Consider the following 22,861-nt stretch of genomic DNA (forward strand, 5'->3'; position numbering starts at 1 on the left):
AGTAGCTGAGACTACAGGCGTGTGCCATCATGCCCTGCTAATTTTTGAATTTTTTGTAGAGATGAAGTTTCACCATGTTGCCCAGGCTGATCTTGAACTCCTAGGCTAAAGCAATCCACCCACCTCGACCTCTCAAAGTGCTGGGATTATAAGTGTGAGCCACCATGCCCAGCCAGGAGATTACATTTCAGCATGAGATTTGGGCGGGGACAAATATCCAAACTGTGTCAATGTTTATCCTTAACTTGGGCCATTTTTCTCTCTCTACACAAAGGGAATGGCTTGGAAGGTGCTCAGAGATTGGGAGGATCTCCCCTCACCAGTCCTTCAGGGCCAACTCCAAGTGTGCCTGTAGTGCTGCCACAGTCCATTTTTGGCTTACAGCCACAGACTGAGTCAAGCAAGCTTATTCATCTTCCATCAGCTGGAAACCCCTACATGTGTCATAAGTGAGAGTCAAGAGAGTGGCCCTGGGTGCTTGTGTTCCCTGGACCTGCTTGAGCCCAGTCCAATAGATACCACCTCCAATTTACAACGAACTGCTGCTGGGCCCACCTGACCTTATGCCCTTATAGGCCTCACAGTGCCCAGCTCTTGATAAGACTAGCAGCTTCCGACTGCATGGTCACTTGACGTCACAGAGTCAGACACTCGGTTGTCACCAGAGCCCAGTAGCAAGCCCAGAGCTGCTTTTCAGATGGTATACCATTGGGTGCTTTAGATGGTGTGTTTGTTTCCCAGAGCTGCCATAACAAATTATCACCAACTAGGTGGCTTAAAACAACAGAAAATTTATTCCTCACAGTTCTGGAGGCCAGAAGTCCAAAGTCAAGGTGTTCACAGGGTTGGTTCCTTCTAGAGGCTCTGAGGGAGAAACCATCCCATGCCTCTCTCCCAGCTTCTGGTGTTGCTGGCAATTCTTGGTGTTTCTTGGCTTCTAGCATTGCTCGCATTGCTCTAGTCTCTGCCTCTGTCTTCACGTGGCGTTCTCTCCCTGTGAGTATATATGCCTCCAGATCTCCCTCTCCTTATAAGGACACAAGTCATCCTATTTAGGGTGCACCCTAATACAGGATGACCTTATTTTAGCTTGATTACATCTGCAAAGACATTATTTCCAAATAAGGTCACATTCGTAGGTACCAGGAGTTAGGACTTCAACACATCTTTTTGAGACACAGTTCCACCAACTATAGATAGCACGGCCATATGCCAAAATCCCAGCATCCTTCTCTACCAAAAATCCCCCTAGTTCCATGATGTTTGCTAAGTCATATGGTCAAGCAATAGGACTGCTTGTACAGCAGCTTGGATCTGCTCCAGAGCCCTTTTTTGCTCTTGGCTGAACTCAAAAACTAGCAGCCTTCCCTGTCATTCGATAAATGTGTTGGAGAAGTATTTTCAAGTGCAAAGTATGCTGTCTTCAAAACCCAGAAAGGCCCACCCAGCATCGTGCTTCCTTTTATTTGGTGGAAAGTGCAAACGCAATAACTTGTCCTTACCTTAAGAGAGGATGTGCTGGCAGATCACTGGACCCTTGAAAACTTCATTAATGTGGCAAGCTTCTGAACCTCAATAGGTTTTCTCTCCTATCTTCTGGACCAAATTTGACTTACCAAGGCATTCAGGGTACTTCCCACTCCTTTTTTGTATTTTAATCTTTTTAAATTTGGTTTTCTTAATTGGCCCACAATAATTATATATACCTCTGAGGTATATAGTGATGTTGTGATACATATAAAGCATAGTGGGCCAGGCACCATGGCTCATGCCTATAATCTCAGCACTTTGGGAGGCTGAGGCAAGAGGACTGCTTACGTTCAGGAGTTCAAGACAAGCCTGAGCAACATAGCAAGACTTTGTCTCTACTAAAAATTTAAAAAAAAAAAAATGGCCATGCATGGTGACATGCACTTGTAGCCCCAGCTACTTGAGAGGCTGAGGTGGGAGGATCACTTGAGCCTGGGAAATTGAAGCTGCAGTAAGCTGTAATCATGCTACTGCACTCCAGCTGTGATCACTCCAGGGCACGCCAGCTTAGGCAACGAAGTAAGACCCTGTCTCAAAAAAATAAAAATACACTGATTAAATCAGGATACTTAGAAATATCCATCACCTCAAACATGTATCATTTCTTTGTGTTGGAATATTCAGTATCCTTCTAGCTATTTGAAACTATGTACTTATTATTATTATTACTATTAGGGACGGGTCTTTCTCTGTCACCCAGGCTAGAGAAGTGGCATGATCATAGCTCACTGTAACCTTGTACTGCTGGGTTCAAGTGATCCTTCCACCTCAGGCTACCAAGCAGTTGGGACTACAGGCATGCACCACCACACTCAGCTAATTTAATTTTTTTGTAGAGACAGAGTCTTGCTATGTTGCTCAGGCTGGTCTCAAACTCCTGGTCTTAAGAGATCACCCTGCCTCAGTCTCCCGAAGCACTGGGATTATAGTCATGACCCACCACACCTGGCCCTGAAACTATGGTGTAATCCCAGCTACTTGGGAGGCTGAGGCAGGAGGATCACTTTAGCCTAGGGATTTGAGACCAGCATGTGCAACATAGCAAGACCTGATCTTTAAAAAAAAAAAAAGTAAAATGAGCTTCACAAAAATAAAATTAATGGAGTTAGAATAGGCATTATTATGACACACAACAGCATGGATGAATCTCAAAATAATTACGATTGGTAAAAGAAGGCAAACCAAAAAAGCACATACTGTATCATTCCCTTTACATAAAATTCTATAGAATGAAAACTAGTCAATAGTGGCAAAAAGCAAATCCGTGGTTCCTTGGGAGGCGGTGGGACAGAGGGGTGCAGGAGAGATGACAGATGGCTCAAGGACACCTCTTCAATGATGGATGGGCTCACTATTCCGAGTGTGCTGGTGGCTTCAGAGGTATACACATGTGTCAAAATTCATGAATCATACACTTCAAATACGGGCAATAAAATGTATGTCAATTATGTCCCGATAAAGCTGGAAAAGGGGCTTAAAGAAAGAAAGAGCACTTTGTGCGAGGACTGCCTTATTTGAGACTTGGAAAAAAAAAAAAGTTGCAAAAGAGCCAGAGCAGGCACCACAACTGTTCATATAGATAGGGAAACTGAGGCTCAGATTATGTAATTGACCTCAGGTTACACAGCTGGGAATAGGCACGGCCAGCACTCTAATCCAGGCCCCTTGGCTCCGAGTTCACCAGATGCCAGAATTAGCCAACATGCTTAGCTGGGACCCTACCTCCTCCTGGTCATGGCCAGTGGTTGCAAATAACAAAATCAGCATAAGTCAAAGAGGAATTGACCGGCTCAAATGAACCAGGGATATTCAGCACCAGGGAGTTGCAACTGAGTATTGGTCAGCTGCTACTCCTCTCTCTCTCCACCTTTCATCTTTGATTCTGTCTGTACATTGGTTGCATTTTTTCAGACTGGCTTTCTCCATGAGGCTCACAGCATGGCCACTGGCAGCTCCTGAGTGCACATCCCTTCAACTCTGTGATCATAGAGGCCAGACTCTTCTAGGCCACTGTAGATCCCCTAATTGCAAGGGAAGAGTTCTGATTAGCTAGCTTGAATCACATGCCCACTTCCAGCCAATCACTGGTGAGGATGGAAGAAGATGGCTGCCCTCTTGTCAACTCCATATTATTTGGTGGAGTCTGGGGTGCAGACACCACGTGCAAAGAACCATGCCAAGCTAACATACCCAGATAGGGCTGTATCCCACCTGGTCACAGAACCACTGAACTGTCTGCTTTAGTGATATCTCACTAGGTAGAGGGTACCAGGACCTTGTGGAAGGCGGAAGAGAAAGCACTCACAATACAGGCACTGGAAGGCTCTAAGACAAGCTTGCTCAATGCTAAACCTTTGCCTGAATAGCCATCCTTCAGCACTAGGTCAGTTTGGGTCCTCTGAGAAGCACATGCCAAGAAAGGATTTGATGTACAATGATTGAAGGAAACATCCGTCAAGGGAAAGGGGAGAGGAGGCAGGTACAGGCAGGAGAGTCTTCAAACCAAACCAAACTCTGGGTCTAACATCTGTGAAAGCAGAGAGGGGAGCAAGGATTGGACTGGTAGAGAATTGGACTCAGAGAGTTCTGAGACAGTCTCAGCCAGAGAAAAATGGGGTAGTTCCCAAGCAAAGGTTGCCCATCGAAAGATGTGGTGGGCTGAGAAAGGTTCCCAAAAAATATCCACGTCAAATACCTGGAACCGGGCCAGGCACAGTGGCTCATGCCTGTAATCCCAGTACTTTGGGAGTCCAAGGCAGGTGGATCACGAGGTCAAGAGATCGAGACCAGCCTGGCCAACATGGTGAAACCCTGTCTCTACTAAAAATACAAAAACATTAGCTGGGCATGGTGGTGGGCACCTGTAGTCCCAGCAACTCGGGAAGCTGGGGCAAGAGAATCACTTGAACCCAGGAAGTGCAGGTTGCAGTGAGCCAAGATTGCACCACTGCACTCCAGCCTGGCGAGAGAGCAAGACTCCATCTCAAAAAAAAAAAAAAAAAAAATTCCCTGGAACCTTGAATGTCACCTTATTTGGAAAGGGGGTCTTGGAAGATGGGATTAAGGACCTTGAGATGGGGAGATTATCTTGGATTATCTGGGTGACCCCTCAATCAATTCCAAATGTTCTTATAAGAGAAAGGTAGAGAGGGGTCAAGACAGACAGAAGAGAAGACACCAAGAGAAGAGGAGAAGGCAATGTGAAAACAGAGGCACAGACTGAAGTTATGCAGCCATAAGGCAGGCTGACAGCCATCAGAGGTGGAAAGAAGCAAAGAAGGCTTCTCCACCAGAGCCTCGGAGTGCAGCCAACACCTTGATTTTGAACTTCTGCCTTCCAAAATTGGTAGGAAATACATTTGTGTGTGTGTGTTAAGCCACCATTTTGTGGCAATTTGTTACAGCAACCACAGAAAACTAATATAGAGGGGTCCCATGTTGGGCAGGACTGGCCAAGCTCTATTACCCCAAAGTGCTCAGTTTTTGGCTGAGAGCATTTGGGAGAAGCACAGCTAGACCTGAACATTATGGTGGAGCCATAGATGCAGCAGCAAGAGGCAGTCAGCTGGCTGCCTCCAAGGGGGATCTGAACAGCACACCTTTGGGGCCACAACCCAGCACCTACTATGCATCGGCTACGTCTAGCACATAGTAGAGACTCAGAAACTATTGTTAGATGTTGGCTGCAGAATGGATGAATGTTCTGTTTGGGTTCCCAAGGTAAAATCAGTGGATGAGAGGTACAGGGACATGGATTTCAACTTGACATAATAACCATAGCCAACATTAGATAGAAACTACTGTGTGCTATGCACACATACCAAGACACATGTATCTATGTATATGTTGATGTATATGTACACATGTATATGTACACATACAAACACATGTAGGTATATATGCACACGTGCGCGCGCACACACACACACACACACACACACAGAGTCAAATAGACTTTATTTAAACTTTACAACAACCCTTTGAGGTAAGTTTTATTAGCCCTTTGAGGAAACTGAGCATTTGCTAAGTGCTGGGTGCCTTGTTAAGACATTTCTCAGTACTCTCTCATTTAAATTACCTGATAAGTCTACAGGAAAGGTAGCATACTCTATTCTTTTTTTAATTTTGAGACAGGGTCCTGCTCTGTTGCCCAGGCTGGAGTGCAGTGGCATGATCATGGCTCACTGCAGCCTCAAACTCCCAGGCTCAAGTGATCCTCCCACCTCAGCCTCCTGAGTAGCTGGGGCCACCGGTGCACACCACCACACCTGGCTAATTTTTAAAAATTTTGTAGAGACAGAATCTCAATAGGTTGCCCAGGGTGTCCCCCTGCGTTGGTCTCCCAAAGTGCTGGAATAAAAGGAGTGAGACTCAGCACCTGGTCACATTATTCTTATTTTATAAAGAAACAAAGAAATTATTTTATAAATAAATAAGACTCAAGGTCACACAGCTAGGTCAACCCAGTCCTACCTCCAAAGCCCTGCTCCTAATCACAACTTTGTCCTGCCTTCCATGCACACGTGATGATTCTGTTCCAGGATTCCACAGGCCATGAGCCCACAGATACACCAAAAGGCATTGTGATTTTTTTTCTTTTGCTGCCTGTGGTGTCTGAGATGGAAAATATGCCAGCCCCTGCTTGGGGCGACCGCAGAAGCTCCAGAAGAACGCCCCCACCTTGCTCCTCTCAGGTTCTCTGTCTCAGATGTGGTGCCATCATTGACACCGTCTTCCCAAGCTAGTGTGTTCTGACAACTTGCTGCTAATGGGACGCCACCGGCAAATCATTAGCCTCCTCCATCCCCACCACACGCAGCCAGGCTTGGCTTGTTGCTGCCGAATGCCCGACACATGTCAGCTCTGTTTGGAAATTGGATCCAATCTGGAAAGTCACTCGATCACAGTGGGGATCTGAAGGGAACAGCTGAAACTCCCCCCCCCGCCCGGATTCCTGCTGACTGTCCTTCTCTGGGGCTTTGAAGGGGTCCCAGGCACAGTGAGGTGGGTTTCAGGCTTGAGAGGCTTCGCCCTTCCCTTCGTTTCAGGAGGGAGGGCTGAAGGTCACAGAAGGCAGAACTGAAGGAAGGAAGGTAGCTGGCATCCTGGGCCAGCCTCACCTGCCGTGTGACCTTGGGCAAGTCATTCGCCTGCCCTGGGCAACGTAGTGTGGACCAGATGCTCAGACTGGTGTCAGACAAACACAGGTGGGAATCCGAGCTTGAACACCACCAGATGGATGACCTTGGGCAAGTTCTTTAACCTTCATAAGTCTCAGGTTATTCATCCATGAAATGGATATAAATAATAGCCCTTACAGGGTGACTTTGAGCGTCCTATGAGAAGGCATGCAATATGTGTGGCACAGTGCCCAGCACATAGGGATTGCTCCATCAGTACAGCTGTTCTTAGTCAGGTGAAGTGGCTCATGCCTGTAATCTCAGCTGAGGCAGGAGTATCGCTTGAGCCCAGGAGTTCAAGACCAGCCTGCCCAATACAGGGAGACCCTGTCTCGACAAAAAAAAATTAAAAATTAGCTGGGTGTGGTGATGTACATATGTAGTCCCAGCTACTCAGGAGGCCAAGGTGGGAGGATCTCTTGAGCCCTGGAGGCTGAGGCTGCAGTGAGCCATGACTGCATCATTGCACTACACTGGGCAACAAAGCAGGACTGTCTCTAATAATAAATAAAAGTTAAAAAAATACAACTATTCTTACCTGCATCACCACCACTAAATGGACTGGCATACATCTAATCCACCTGGCACACCCACTCCAGCGAATCACTCACATGGAGCATGAAATTTGGAACCAGGATCTAGTCAAGTGTGGCCTCAACCACAGTCTGATATGAAACAATTCATTTATTCATTCACCTCCACTTACTGAGTGAAGGCAATCAATTATCACATATCTAGAATAATATGTGACACCACCACTTATTGAAGGCTTAATAAAGAGAAGACAAATAAAGGTAACTATGACCCATCAACTGCCCTTGAGGAGTTCTCAAATCTTAGTTTTCCCATCTGTGAAATGGGCACAGAGATTCTGCATTGCCTTCAGGCGTGTTGTGCAGATCTAATAGGATAACTAGCATCCCACATGCATTACACACTTAATCCTTCTGGCAACCCCATAGGATAGGTACAACTTTCCTCCCCATTTTATACGTAAGAAAACTGGACATAAGAGAGGTAAAGTGGTTTTTCGAAGGTTGAACAGCTGGAAACAGGAGGTGGGGAGTCAAACCCAGGCATTCTGGCTCCAGAGCTCATGCTTTTGGATACTCCAAGCTGAAGTCAACTATAAACAGAAGCCAACATTTTCTTTTCTGGAATTTCTCAGCATCCTTCCAGCCTAGCCTGCCTAATTTGGTCAAGTCAGCAGACAAAAAGACTCTGGTGGGTCCTTGCTCCCAAAAGTCTCTGAATACAGTTCATGTTTCCTGATCCAAAAGAGATGGAATCCCAGACACATAGGCCTGGGCTTAGTTTGCCCACTGAATTGGACACAATTAAACATCTCTTGGGTCTTCAGAAGCCTTACCCAAAAGGCCTTCCACCCACCCCTTGCAGCCACAAGAGCAGGACCTCGACATCCCTTTGCAGTTGGTGGTTCTCCCTTCTTCCTGATAGTTTTTTTGTTTGTTTGTTTGTTTGTTTTTTAAGCGGAGTCTCTGTCATCAGGCTGGAGTGCAGTGGTGCGATCTCGGCTCACTGCAACCTCCGCCTCCCAGCTTCAAGCGATTCTTCTGCCTCAGCCTCCCAAGTAGCTGGGACTACAGCTGATAGACTTACTATTCCTACTCACTCCACCATCTCAATCCTTGCTTCCTTCCTGCTCCATGATTCCAGGGAGAGAGGAAGAGAGAGCTCTGTTTCAAGGGCCTAGTGCACAGATGTCTACTGCCCAGTCACAGGTGACTATCTCAGCCCCTCAGCCCCCTGGACAATCCTGAGCTGGTCCAGGCCACTGCTAAATCCCCAGAACCAAGCACAGGGCTTGGCTCCTAGGAGGCACCAGCAAATAATTGTTAAATGCATACATAAACATCCAACTAGTAGAAGTATTGGTACTGCTAATTACATTGCATATGTATCTACCACATGCTGGATGTTTTGCATACAATATGTCATCTAATGATTTTTCCTCTTACAGATGAGGAATTTGAGAAGCACAATTGTTCTTCATCCTTCCCCCGTGTACAGGATTGGAAGCAAGAGGAGGAATAAGTAACTGAGGAAATATTATTACAACACCAGCAGCACCTATCAATTCTCAGGCATCTCCTACATGCCGGGCCCTCCTCTCCTCATTTTAGGCCCATTATCTCCAATCCACACTATAACCCACAGACACATATTCTTATCCCCATTTTACAAATGAGGAAACTGAGAGTCATGGGATTTAAGTAACTTGCTTCCTTGTAGCAGGGTCAGGATTCAAACCTAGGTCAGCCCAAGTCCAAAGTCTGTGTGCTGAACCATGAAGCCAACAGGAATAGGAAGTGCAAAGGAACATTGCTATGATCAGCTTGTGCAGGGCACTTACTTAGGTCACTTTGAGGTGATCAGTTCCCAGCATCTCCAGAAAGAGAGCCCAGCTCCCGCCCTAAAGCTGTGCTGCATCTGCCCTTCCCTTGGTCCCTGACTCCTGTAGCCAAGCCTTTGGTGGTGAGTCTCTATCCTACAGGGACTTCAGGAATGGGTAGGCAGGAGCTATGTAAGCCAGGAGGAAGCTGATAATCTTCTCTGGAAACCTAAGTCTTACCTGAGGGAGAAAAATAAATAGTCTCTAACAAAGAAGTGGGAAAGAAAGACAAAGACACAATTGTCCTTGACAACCGGGTCAGAGAATGCATTGTTGCCAGGGCAACAGCAGAGGAGGTAGGGGTATCAGACAGCGGAAATCACTGTCTATATCACCTGTGTTGAGAACTGCTGCTCTATAGTGTAATGGTGTATTAGTTGGGGTTCTCTAGAGGGACAGAAGTAATTATATATATAATAGATATATTATATATATATGGGACTTTATTAAGTAGTATTAACTCACATGATCACAAGGTCCCACAATAGGCCATCTGCAAGCCGGGGAGCAAGGAGAGCCAGTCAGAGTCCCAAAGCTGAAGAACTTGGAGTCCGATGTTCAAGGGCAGGAAGCATCCAGCACGGGAGAGAGATGTAGGCTGGGAGGCTAAGCCAGTCTAGCCTCTTCACATTTTTATGCTTGCTTTATATCCTGGCTGTGCTGGCAGTTGATTAGATGGTACCCACTCAGATTAAGTGTGGGTCTGCCTTTCCCAGGCCACTGACTCAAATGTTAATCTCCTTTGGCAACACCCTCGCAGACACCCCCAGGATCAATACTTTGCATCCTTCATTCCAATTAAGTTGATACTCAATATTAACCATCACAAATTGATAGAAGCATGCACTTTGTGTATTTATCAAAATGGAAAGATGGTCACAGTATTTTAAATGACTATCATAGATTGAAAAATGTTATAGACACTTTATTAGCACTCCTGGAGTAGTTTATGGGTTACCCTCCCAATACCATTCTGCCTCCTTTGATTTGACTCTGTTAAAAATATGTTCAACTCTAGAGGGTGAATTACAATTTGTCTAAACCAGTCATGGCACACCAATTTCCCCCTTCCAGTGACTAGTGTAGAAGCGGGCATGTAACCCTGATCTGACTGATGAGACTTAAGAGAAACCTGCTGAGAGGTTTTCAGAAGGTAATCTTCACACTCCCTTCAACAGAAGAGTGGTACATGCAGAGACAGTGCCTTTCCTGCTTTGGCTGTCTTCCCTTCCTGGATCTGGATGCTATCTTGTGAGGATGTGATTCTCAGAGAAGTGGCAGCCATCTTGTCACCACGAGAGGAATCATTGCCTACACACCAGGGAAGGCAGGACAAAAAGACAGTTAAGTACCTATGCCTTTGCTGACATGGAACCATCCTAGAACTACCTTCCAGAACTACCTTTCACCAGGCATCTTGGTAAATAAACAAATGTCTTTATGTTGTTTTTTTGTTTTTTTCTGCCACTTGCCACAAGACCCTTGGCTGCATGTAACAGAAACCCTTTCCATCTAGTTGAGTTGGAAAAGGGAGGTTTGCCATAAGGACACTTCGAGAACTCGAGGGTAAGATGTGACTAGGTTGTAGGAATCATCTCCAAAATTCTCTCTCCTTGCCCTCCTTCTACTCCTTCACTGCAGACCAGTTATCTCAGTTCCTAAGCCTATTCTGTAATGCAGTGTGGCCCATTCCAGACTCTTCGCCTGCTTCACTTCAGGCATCAACAAGACTGAGGCTGGAAGCTCTTGGTCTCTATCTCAAGTCCCTAGTTAAAGGACTGTTGAATCAGTGTGGACCTGGAGCCTGTGCCTTACTTAACCCTAGCCAGGACTGGGTGGTGGTGCCCACACATGGCTCCCAGGAGCCTGCCAGGGAGGCGTAGATGGGAACATGGCCAGTTCCTAAGGTGGGGAGAGGAGTGCTCGGTAGATGAAATGTATTCATTATAAATTCTGGAAGGATTACATACCAAAATTTGTAAATGCTTACCTATGTGTGGTTAGATTTTAATTTTCTTTTTCTTTATGCTTATCTGTGTTTTCTAACTTTCCTACCATGTACATGCAAAAAGAATCAGTAAGACCTGGGCCTTGTCAGTTACTAGCTGTGTGACTTCACCTTTCTGAACCTCCATTTCCTCATCTCTAAAAATGAGCGTACCCTCTCTATTTCATCAAGTTTCATGAAGAACTCAAGAGGATAAAGCAGGGCACCGGCTTGATGCACTGTAAATTGGCAGGTACCATGGGAATCTATGTGGTTTTTCTTTTTTTTCTTTTTCTTTTTTTTTTTGAGACAGGGTCATACTCTGTCACCCAGACTGGAGTGCAGTGGCACAATCTCAGCTCATGGTAACATCCGCCTCCCAGGCTCAAGCGATTCTCCTGCCTCAGCCTCCCAAGTAGCTGGGATTACAGGCACACGCCACTACCACCCAGCTAATTTCTGTATTTTTAGTAGAGATGGGGTTTCACCATGTTGGTCAGGCTAGTCTCAAACTCCTGACCTCAAGTGATCCACCCGCCTCGGACTCCCAAAGTGTTGGGATTACAGGAGTGAACCACTGCGCCCAGCCACACTTTTTTTTTTTTTTTTTTTTTTGGAGACAGAGTCTTGCTCTGTTGCCCAGGTTGGAGTGCAGTGGCACGATCTTGGCTCACTGCAAGCTCCGCCTCCCAGGTTCACGCCATTCTCCTGCCTCAACCTCCCGAGTAGCTGGGACTACAGGTGCCCGCCACCATGCTCAGCTAATTTTTTTGTATTTTTAGTAGAGACGGGGTTTCACCATGTTAGCCAGGCTGGTCTCGATCTCCTGACCTTGTGATCCTCCCGCCTTGGCCTCCCAAAGTGCTGGGATTACAGGCGTGAGCCACTGCACCTGGCCTCTTTTTTTTAAAGAAATGGGATCTCACACTGTTGCCCAGGCTGGAGTGCAGTGGGGCAATCATAGCTCACTGTAGCCTCAAACTCCTGGGCTCAAGCAATCCTCCTGCCTCAGCCTCCCAAAGTCCTGGGATTACAGGCATGGGCCCCAAATCCCAGCCTGTGTGTTTAATTTTTATTCTAATAGTTTTGGGGATACAGGTGGTTTTTGGTTACATGGATAAGTTCTTTAGTGGTAACTTCTGAGATTTTAGTGCACCCGTCACCTGAGCAGTGTACGCTGTACCCAATCTCTAGTCTTTTTCTCCTCACTCCCCTCCCAACCTTTCTCCTAGAGTCCCCAAAGTCCATTATATCATTCTTATGCCTTTGCGTCCTCATAACTTAGCTCCCACTTATAAGTGAGAACATATGATATTGGGTTTTCCATTCCTGAGTTACTTCACTTAGAATAATGGCCTCCAGCTCCAACCAAGTTGCTGCAGAAGACATTAGTTTGTTCTTTTTTATGGTTGAGAAGTGTTCCATGGTGTATATATACCATAGTTTCTTTATCCACTTCTTATGTGATGGGAACTTAGGTTGTTTCCATATCTTTGCAATTGCAAATTGTCCGGCCTGTGTTTTTTTATCTCCCCTCTCAAATGTTAGCTCATAGCAGTTGGGCACCAATCTGGGTATCCCCCATAGTGCTTGTGCTGGGTTGAAGTGTCTCCACTAAATTCACATCCACCAAGAACCTATGAAAGTGACCTTATTTGGAAACAGGGTGTTTGCCAATGTTACCAAGTTAAGATGAGGTCATACTGGATTAGAGTAGGCCCTAAATCCAGTGGCAGGTGTTCCTATAAGGAAAGGGAGATTCAGAGACACAGACATACAGGGAAATGGCCATATGAAGACAGAGGCAGAAATTGGAGTTATGCTGCTGTAGGCCAAGGAATGCGTTGGGCACCAGAAGTTGGAAGAGACAAGAAAGGATCCTTCTCTGGGTTTGTTCTTCCAGCCTCTAGAGCTGTAAGAGAAAAAATCTCTGCTGCTTTAAAGGTTTGTAGTCATTTGTTAAGACAGCCCTAGAAAACTAACACAGTGCTTAACATAGTACCTTGTACATGATCCATTCTCAACAAATGTTTGGTGAGTGAATGAGTGAGTGAGTGAGTGAGTGAATGAGTGAATAGGTGAATTGGGAATGGAGTATAACTGGGCTTAGCTAAATAGCTGTGCCAGTCTCTCTCAGCAACCACAGCTAATGTTCAGTAATCTCTCCTAATCATTCATTACCGTAATTCACTCATTCATTCACTTGTAATTTCTCATTTATATTTATTAAGTTCCTGTTTTGGGCCAGATACTAAACACTGGGTGGTAGTCCCATTTTAACTACAGCAAGAATTTGAGAACTGGTCTCTTTAGCCAGGCTCCAGCTCCCCATGCACCTGAGTTTTGATCGATGGCTCCCCAGAAGCCACCCAACCATGCTCACACAATAAAAGAAGAGAAGAAAATTTAATAAGATTCCAAATTGCCTTCCCTTGAATTCAAATTGCTTCATATATTATGTTCATGATAACTACTGTAGTTCCTATTTTTTTCTCAAGCCCCTTCTTTGTTTCTAATACAAGACAAGTTCTTGTGTTAATGAATTCTAGATTTTCATTTAATAAATGTTGCGTGGGAAGCTTCATTATTTGCAACTTCATCAATCTACTGCAGACACACAAATGCCCCTTTCTAAGTACCTGGGATCAATAGAGCATGATTCTCACGTATGGGGGCCCTGCACTCTGCCACCAAGAAGAATTCAGTAATTGAAAAGACCTTATAAATCAATACAGCCAAATTGAAAACTCCAAGAGAACTTCGCATCATTCACAGAGGCGCTTGTTAAGACTTCTCTTTACTTTTAGAGGGGAAAAAAAACAACACTGGGAAAAAGGTTGAAGAGGAGAAGAAAACAGATATTTCTATTTAATCCTAATCACTCAGCAAAGATGGTGGAACTTCTCTTTAGCATGCAGATTCAATTTCACTTTGATTACTTGTCCTGATTAATTTTTTTTTTTGTCTTTACCTTTATTCAAACATAAAATCTCTCCACAGCAGACCACCTAGTGATGGTTTCTAACTCTTTTCCAGGGAGGCATTGAGAGACAGAATTCTAACGCTCACCATTAAGAATGCCATATAACAGGGACTCAATAAACGGGGATTTTGATGGAATTGTATTGAACTAAATGACTAAATGGCTGTTATTCTAGAATCTTTGAAGAATAGGAATAAAGTACAGAACCCCTTCCTCTCTGTACCCCCTACATATTTTTGTTGCCTGACAATTCTCTGCCATGGCTACAAGAGTTGAAGAAAATTTTTGTTGCGTTTCCGTGATGCCGTCTGGGTTTGTTTCCCCACTCCCACACCTTTATTTGCTTCCTGATTACAGTAATAAAATCAGCTTTAGAAATGTCACAGCCTGGGCAACATAGTGAGACCCCGTCTCTACAAAAACAGCCGTTGCAACATGCCCCCTCCCTCCATTCCTGCTGGCTCACTGCCCAGCAGCCACAGCGGCCTTCTTTCTGGTTCTCAGGCAGCTCCTGCCTCCCTCTGAGCCTTTACATGTCCTGTTCTCTCTGCCTGGAACGCCCTTCCTCCCACCCTTTGACTTACTGAGTCCGACTTATCCTTTGGGTCTCTGCCTCATTGTCTCCTCCTTTAAAAACCCTCCCCTGACCTCACAGAGCTACATTCAGTGAGTTTATTATATATTCTAGAAGATCCCTATATACATTTTTTTAAATTATAACACTTATCACAAGTATAATTAAGAAATTTTTGTGTAACTGCTTGTTTAAATTTTTTCTGTCTAGCTAGACCGTAAGTACCATGAGGTAGGGCCCCTTCTCTCATGTCTAGCACTCAAAGAGTTTAAGACTCACAATAAATATGACTTAAAGACATAAATAAACTTGCTCTCGGCACATTGAAAGAATGGTGATTATTTAAATATATTTGTTATATGCTGTGAAATGAAAAAGCAGTGTATGTGGATGCATAGATAAAGGCTGGAATACTATATAGTAAAAGGATAAAAAAAGATCTTATTTAGGACTATGAGTTGTATTAGTCAATGTTCACCAGAGAGACATTATATACATACATACACACACACACACACACACACACACACACACACGGTGGGGGGGGGGGGAGAGAGAGAGAGAGAGAGAGAGAGAGAGAGAGAGAATCAGGAACTAGCAATTATGAAAGCTGTGGAGTCCCAAGACCTGCAGTTGACAAGCTGGAGACCCAGGAGGGCTGATGGTGTAGTTCCAGTCTGAGTCCAAAGGCCTGAGAACCAGGAAAGCTGACAGTGTGGGTTCCAGTCTGAGGGCAAGAGAAGACAGATGTCCAAGTTCAAGTAGTCCAGAAGGAGAAGCTTCCTCTTACTCAGTTGCTGTGATCCGTTTAGGCCCCCAACTTACTGGGCTAGACCCACTCACATCAGGGAAGAAAATCAGCTTTATTCAGTCTGCAGATTCAAAAGTTAATCTTATCCAGAAACACTCTCACAGACACACCCAGAATAATGCTTGACCATATCTGGGCACCCCATGACTCAGTCAAATTAACACACAAAATCAACCACGACATTGATCATTTTAATATTCTTTTGGTTGTTTCTGTTTTCTAACTTTCCAATAACGGACATGTATTGCTTCTTTAATCATAAAAGTAAGAGTCATTTTGTTTCTTTAACAAGTTTTTGTCTTAATTTGTCTACCAGTGTGTGACAATGCTCGCTGGTAAGTGTTTTGTGCTTGTCTACAAGACTGAGATAAACATTCAACAGAAAAATATTGACCTTTAGGATCTTCGGTTTATTCAATTGTGAGGGGGTCAAAATGACAGAGCTGCATATTGAAAGCTTGTGTTCAAGTCCTGGTTCCCCCACTTACCTTTCCTAAGCCTCAGTTTCCTCTGCAATAAGAATGAGGATAATAAATTTACCTTATAAACCAAAAATAAAATATTAAGCCCCCCAACTGACTGAACAAGACACCCCTCTTGGCCAAGAGGATCCCAGAGAAACCTAAGAAACTGAAGGCCTGGCCATGATAGGAAGAAAAATCAGACATGCCTCATTTGTTACACCCCTTCCCTTTCGGAGTTAGGCACAACCGACCAGCACTAACATGAAAATAGCGATTATAATGTTAGAGGTGTTAGAACCAGAGCAACTCCATTTTGAATAAGGGCTGGGTAAAATAAGGCTGAGACCTACTGGGCTGCATTCCCAGACGGTTAAGGCATTCTTAGTCACAGGATGAGACAGGTGGTTGGCACAAGATACAGGTCATAGAGACCTTGCTAATAAAACAGGTTGCTGTGAAGAAGCCAGCTACAACCCCACCAAAACCAAGATGGTGATGAGAGTGACTTCCGGTCGTCCTCACTGCTACACTCCCACCAGAACCATGTCAGTTTACAAATGCCATGGCAACCTCAGAAAGTCACCCTATAGCATCTAAAAAGGGGAGGCATGTATAATCCACCCCTTGTTTAGCATATAACCAAGAAATAACCATAAAAATGGACAACAGTAGCCCTCAGGGTTGCTCTGCCTAGGGAGTAGCCATTCCTTTATTTTTTTCTTAATAAACTTGCTTTCACTTCACTCTGTGGACTTGCCCAGAATTCTTCCTTGTGCGAGATCCAAGAACCCACTCTTGGGGTCTGGATCAGGACCCCTTTCCAGTAACAAGAAGACTGACAAAACAGTCTTTGTGGCAATAGGATACCAAATTCCAACCTGAATGTGGTATAACATCACATGATAGACAGCAAACCTTGAAGAAAATCAAAACATTTTACCCCAAAATACATTTCTTTGACATATTGTTTTGTTTTTAGACAAGTCTCACTCTGTCACCCAGGCTGGAGTACAGTGGCACGATCTTGACTCACTGCAACCTCTGCCTCCCAGGTTCAAGCGATTCTTGTGCCTCAGCCTCCCAGGCAGCTGGGATTATAGGTGCGCACCACCACGCCCAGCTAATTTTTGTATTTTTAGTAGAGACAGGGTTTCGCCATGTTGGCCAGGCTGGTCTTGAACTCCTGACCTCAAGTGATCCGCCTCCCTCAGCCTCCCAAAGTGCTGGGATTACAGGTGTGAGCCACCGCACCCAGCCCATTTCTTGACATATTTTTAAATGGCCCTGCAAAGCCATATCTTGTGGGGGGAAATTTGCATGTGTAGAGAATCTACAGATTCCTTTTTCCATCCTTTCCTGGATCTACCAGAGATTAACTAAGGGTCTGATACCTTTTAAAGTCCAAAAAAAGACATTTACCACCTATTCTCTCTGAAAGCTACTACCTTGAAGCTTCATCTGCATAACAAGAATCTTGGCTTCCACAACCCCCCTTAACTTAAGCATCCCCTTTCTAGTGGCATCAAATCTTCAGACAAGGCTTAACTCTTTCAACCAATTGCGAAACAGAAAATCTCAGAATCGCATGTGGGTAGTGGCTCAGGCCTGTTCCCAACACTTTGGGAGGCCGAGGCGGGTGGATCCCTGAGGTCAGGAGTTCAAGACCAGCCTGGCCAACACGGTGAAACCCTGTCTTTACTAAAAAAATACAAAATTAGGCATGGTGGCGGATGCCTGTAATCCCAGCTACTCAGGAGGCTGAGGCAGGAGAATTACTTGAACCCGGGAGGTGGAGGTTGCAGTGAGTCGAGATCACACCATTGTACTCCAGCCTGGGCGACAAGAGCGAAACTCCACCTCAAAAAAAAAAGAAAGAAAAAAGAAAATCTCAGAATTCTCAGAATCTATCTATAACCTATAAGCCCCTACTTCATCCCATCTTTTCAGGCTAAACCACTGTATACCTTCCATGTATTGATTTCTGTCTTTGCCTGTATCACCACCTCCCTAAAATGTATGAAAGCAAACTACAACCCAACCTCCTTGGGCACTTTCTCAGGACCTCTTGAGATGGTTTCCTGGGCTGTGATCGCTCATATTGGCTCAGAATAAACCTCTTTACATATTTCACAGAGTTTGGTTTTTCCAGTAACAATCTCACAGGTGGTTTATATGAAATCAAGTAATATACGTCCAGGTGCATCTTTAGGCTGTACAGGGCTAGTCCAACATTACCTTGCAGTGGGAGGCAGTATTTGCAATGTTTAAGAGGGAGCAAGACAGCAGGAGTTGGAGTCCTAGTCAGCCACCTACCTGCTGTGTGGTCTTAATCAAAGCAATTCAACTCTCTGAACCTTGTTTTCACATTTATAAAGGGGGATAACACCAGAACCAACTTCACAGGGTTGTTGTGTGGACTACATAAGGTCATACATTTCAGGTCTTTAGCGCTGTCCCTAGCACATGTGTATTTTGTATTTTAATTATTGATTCCACCATCTCCCCACTAACATACACCCTTAACCCCTAATCCTGACTTGCACATCTTTCTTTGACTTTAATTGCAAATCATCATCAATTGAAGATGTCCTTGGGGTCCCAAGAAGCCCTTCCTTGCCCTCAACACCCTTACCCCATTCTCTCTACCAAACCCACTGGCACCCAGTACCCCAGGGAAATCTCAAACGTGAAAGGCCCAGACCACCACCACCTCCTGAAAGTGATCAAAGCCATCTTCCTAATTTCCTTAAATGCAGTGTTGAGAGTAGTGAGTGGCTTAAAGCCAGGGATTTGATTATGCTAATTATACCCTTGAAGAGCCCAGCCCTGAAGTCTTGTAGCTTGAAAAGAATTCTGGCAGCTGGGTTCACTTGGAAAAGAAAGGAAATGTGGAATCTAAGAGCGGCAGGAAGTGGGATGGTGGGCGGATTCAAGAAAAAGGAAGTTTTTGAAAGTTGAAAAAATAAAGGAAATTCATTCACATTAAAACAACAAAAGGATATCCTTTCACCAATCAGATGAGCAAAAACAAAACACTGGATATTGCCCAGCCTTGACAAGGCAAAGAGTAACAGGAGCTTAAACTCACCAAAATGACAAGGCATAGCTTTTTCCAAGACAATGGCAGATTCCATAAAACTTCAAAACTTGCATAAACTTCTACCCTCTCAACTCTATTTCTAGGACCCATCTTTCCTACAGACATACACGTGCACAAATATATATGGAGAAAGGTGTGCTTGAAACAGACACAAAATAGATGGAAACAATTAAATGCCCATTAACAAAGGAATGGATAATATGCTGTTGAAATATTAAATATATCTCTTTTTAAAAATGAAGATTTCCTTGTGTGCACAAGACCCATTTATAATATAAGTATTATTAAAAAGAAAGGAAATGGTCTTGGGGGAAAAAATCAGAATCATAAATCCTGAATGTGAACTTTAGACCTTTAATACATTTTGTTAGACATGAGTTCTAAATTTCTTTTCAAAGAATCAGTATGTCGTATGTTCAATTCTTTGCCTTCTACTTTTAAACTAAACTTCCTCATAAAGCAACCTTTTCCGATTACCTGTTCCACCCTGACTCATTCCGATTACCTGCTACCTGCTCTGCCCTGACTCATTCTCCACCCTGCATTACCATTTTTCCCGCCAAACCACTCACACCATCACTCTCCTTAAATTAGCCAATCGGAATTAGTTTAGCCTGTGAGGTCTAACCCTAGCCAACAGGGGAAAGACACAGCAGCAGGGGCCACATGTGTCAGGGATAAGAACCCCTTCCCCTCCCTTGTCCAAGTGTGCACTCACCATTGCTCCATCTGTAAGGGCGCACTCTTCTATAGAAGTAACTTGCCTTGCTGAGAATTAAAAAGAAAATTTTATATTCGAGTGCTATTTCTTTCGTAGCATCGAAACTTTAATTATAACAATTTCAAGTGGCCCAGGCTTCCAAAAGTGTTTCTAATGTAGTTGTTTCCTATACCTCAGGTATCCAGAGAGCAAACACTATGGGAAATACTGATGTCGCTCAATACTCACCAAAGATGAAAATGAGTTCATTTCCTTAACCGCCTAGTTGAAATGGTCTTTAAACTAGGCCCTATTTACTTGCCAGGAACCTATGTTACAGCAGCACCCAGACGCAAAAGGAACACATATTAGCCATAATTCCCTCAAACATCATCAACCATGGTGATGTTACAGGAAAGGGGTCCTGATCCAGACACCAAGAAAGGGTTCTTGGATCTTGCATAACAAGGAATTCAGGGTGAGTCCATAAAGTGAAAGCAAGTTTATCAGGAAAGTAAAGGAACAAAAGAATGGCTAATCCATAAACACAGCAGCCCCGAGGGCTGCTGGTTGCCAGTTTTTATGGTTATTTCTTGATGATATGCTAAACAAGGGGTAGATTATTCATGCCTCCCCTTTTTAGACCACATAGGGTAACTTCCTGAGGTTGCCATGGCATTTGTAAACTGTCATGGCGCTAGTGGGAGTGTAGCAGTGAGGACGACCAGAGGTCACTCTCATCGCCATCTTGGTTTCAGTGGGTTTTGGCCGGCTTCTTTACTGCAAGCTGTTTTATCAGCAAAGTCTTTATGACCTGTATCTTGTGCTGACCTCCTGTCTCATCCTGTGACTGAGAATGCCTAACCATCTGGGAATGCAGCCCAACAGGTTTCAGCCTTATTTCACCCAGGTCCTATTTAAGATGGAGTTATTCTACTTCAAATGTCTCCGACAGTGAGAAGATCTCTGCCAGAGCTGGAACTAAAGAAGAGTGCCAGGAATTGTGTTACTGTCACACACGTCCATGTGGAGAGAGTCCACCAAACAGGCTTTGTATGAGCAACAAGGCTGTTTGTTTCACCTGGGTGCAGGCGGGCTGAGTCCGAAAAAGGAGTCAGCAAAGGTTGATGGGATTATCATTAGTTCTTACAGGTTTGGGATAGACATACAAAGTACATTCTCAAGGGCGGGGAGAATATTACAAAGCACCTTCTTAAGGGTGGGGGAGAATATTACAAAGTACCTTATTAAGGGCGGGGGAGAATATCAGTTAGGGTGGGGCGGGAGCAAATCACAGTGGTGGATTGTCATCAGTTAAGACTATTTTCACTTCTTTTGTGGATTTTCAGTTGCTTCAGGCCATCTGGATGCATACCTGCAGGTCACAGAGGATAGATGGCTTAGCTTGGGCTCAGGGGCCTGACATTACCACTTATGCAGCCCATAGCCTGGTGTTCACCAAAAGGGCCAGTCAAAAATTTCTACCATACTTGAAGCTCTTGAAAACCACATATGTGCACAGTATATGCAAGATAAGTATTTATAGTAAATGTATATACCTTCTATTCTGAATAATACACTCTATTTCAGTGATGGTCTATTAAGTATTTAGAAATGACACTGGATACATAAAATGGAAAGTATCCTGAAGAAACAATGGTTATCACAAGGTCTCCCACTTTGTTATCCAGAACAGCTTGTACTTTTTTAGGAATGAAATTTTAAAGACATTGTTCTGTGAGTTCAAGAAATGGTCTTTTCCATACCAGGTTTATGAGCTATTCTGCTTATAAACTACTCTGGCTGTGTCCACTTCTCTTGGATCTTCAGAAACATCTCACAGTTCAATGAAAGATAGTTTATACCCAAAATAAACACACTTGCTATGTTATAAATAAAAAAAGAAAGTAAATGCAAAACTACATATAGGCAGATGTATATGTGTGCAAATGCATAGAAAAAACTTTCAAGAATACACTCTAAACTGTTAAAAAGCGGGCACCTCTGGAGAGAGAGGAAGTAGAACTTGAACTTCGTAGGCCATTTGCAGTGATTTACGCCTGTAATCCCAGCACTATGGGAGGCCGAGGCAGGCGGATCACCTGAGGTTGGGAGTCCAAGACCAGCCTGATCAACATGGAGAAACACCATCTCTACTAAAAAAAAAAAATACAAAAAATTAGCCGGGTGTGGTGGCGCATGCCTGTAATCCCAGTTACTTGGGAGGCTGAGGCAGAATCACTTGAATCTGGGAGGCGGCGGTTGCAGTGAGCTGAGATCCCACCATTGCACTCCAACCTGGGCAACAAGAGTGAAACTCTGTCTCAAAAAAAAAAACAACAACAATAACAACAGAACTTGAACTTCATATTCTATGCAAAAAAGGAAAAAAATCTAAGAGAGAAAAAAAGAATACATGAGGAATATGGTTTCTCAATTTAAAAACCTCCCCCTTCCAACACCATCTTCCATCCCTGTCATTCTTTTTTTTTTTTTTTTTTTTTTTTTTTGAAGCAGAGTCTGGCTCTGTCATCCAGGCTGGAGTACAATAGCGCAATCTTGGCTCCCTGTAACCTCTGCCTCCCAGATTCAAGCAATTCTCCTGCCTCAGCCTCCCAAGTATCTGGGATTACAGGCATGCGCCACCACACCCAGCTAATTTTTGTATTTTTAGTAGAGATGGGGTTTCGCCATGTTGACCAGGCTGGTCTTGAACACCTGACTTCAAGTGATCCGCCCGCCTCAGCTTCCCAAAGTGCTGGAATTACAGGTGTGAGCCACCGCACCCGCCCCATCCCTGTCATTCTTAAGAAGAAGATAGATTTAGGTCCTAATTTTAACTATTCAGAAAGCTTTTAGATGTATGCCTTGCTTAGGCTTCTCTGGCAACTCCCCAAGCCTGCATCAGCTTAGCATCTAATCCATTAAGGTCTCCCCATGGGGCTGAGGTCCCTGTCACAGGGTGTCCTAAATACAGAGAAAGTCTAGGCAAAATTTACACGTGACACAGTTATGGTCTTACACAATCTTTCACCTTTGTCTTTTTGTAAACCTTGATTTATTTTGCTTCCTTTGGCACATATCTCCCCTTCCAGATATTTTTGCAGTGGATATTGTAT

This window comes from Chlorocebus sabaeus, chromosome 11, assembly GCF_047675955.1.
Source record: "Chlorocebus sabaeus isolate Y175 chromosome 11, mChlSab1.0.hap1, whole genome shotgun sequence".
Classification (NCBI taxonomy): domain Eukaryota; kingdom Metazoa; phylum Chordata; class Mammalia; order Primates; family Cercopithecidae; genus Chlorocebus; species Chlorocebus sabaeus.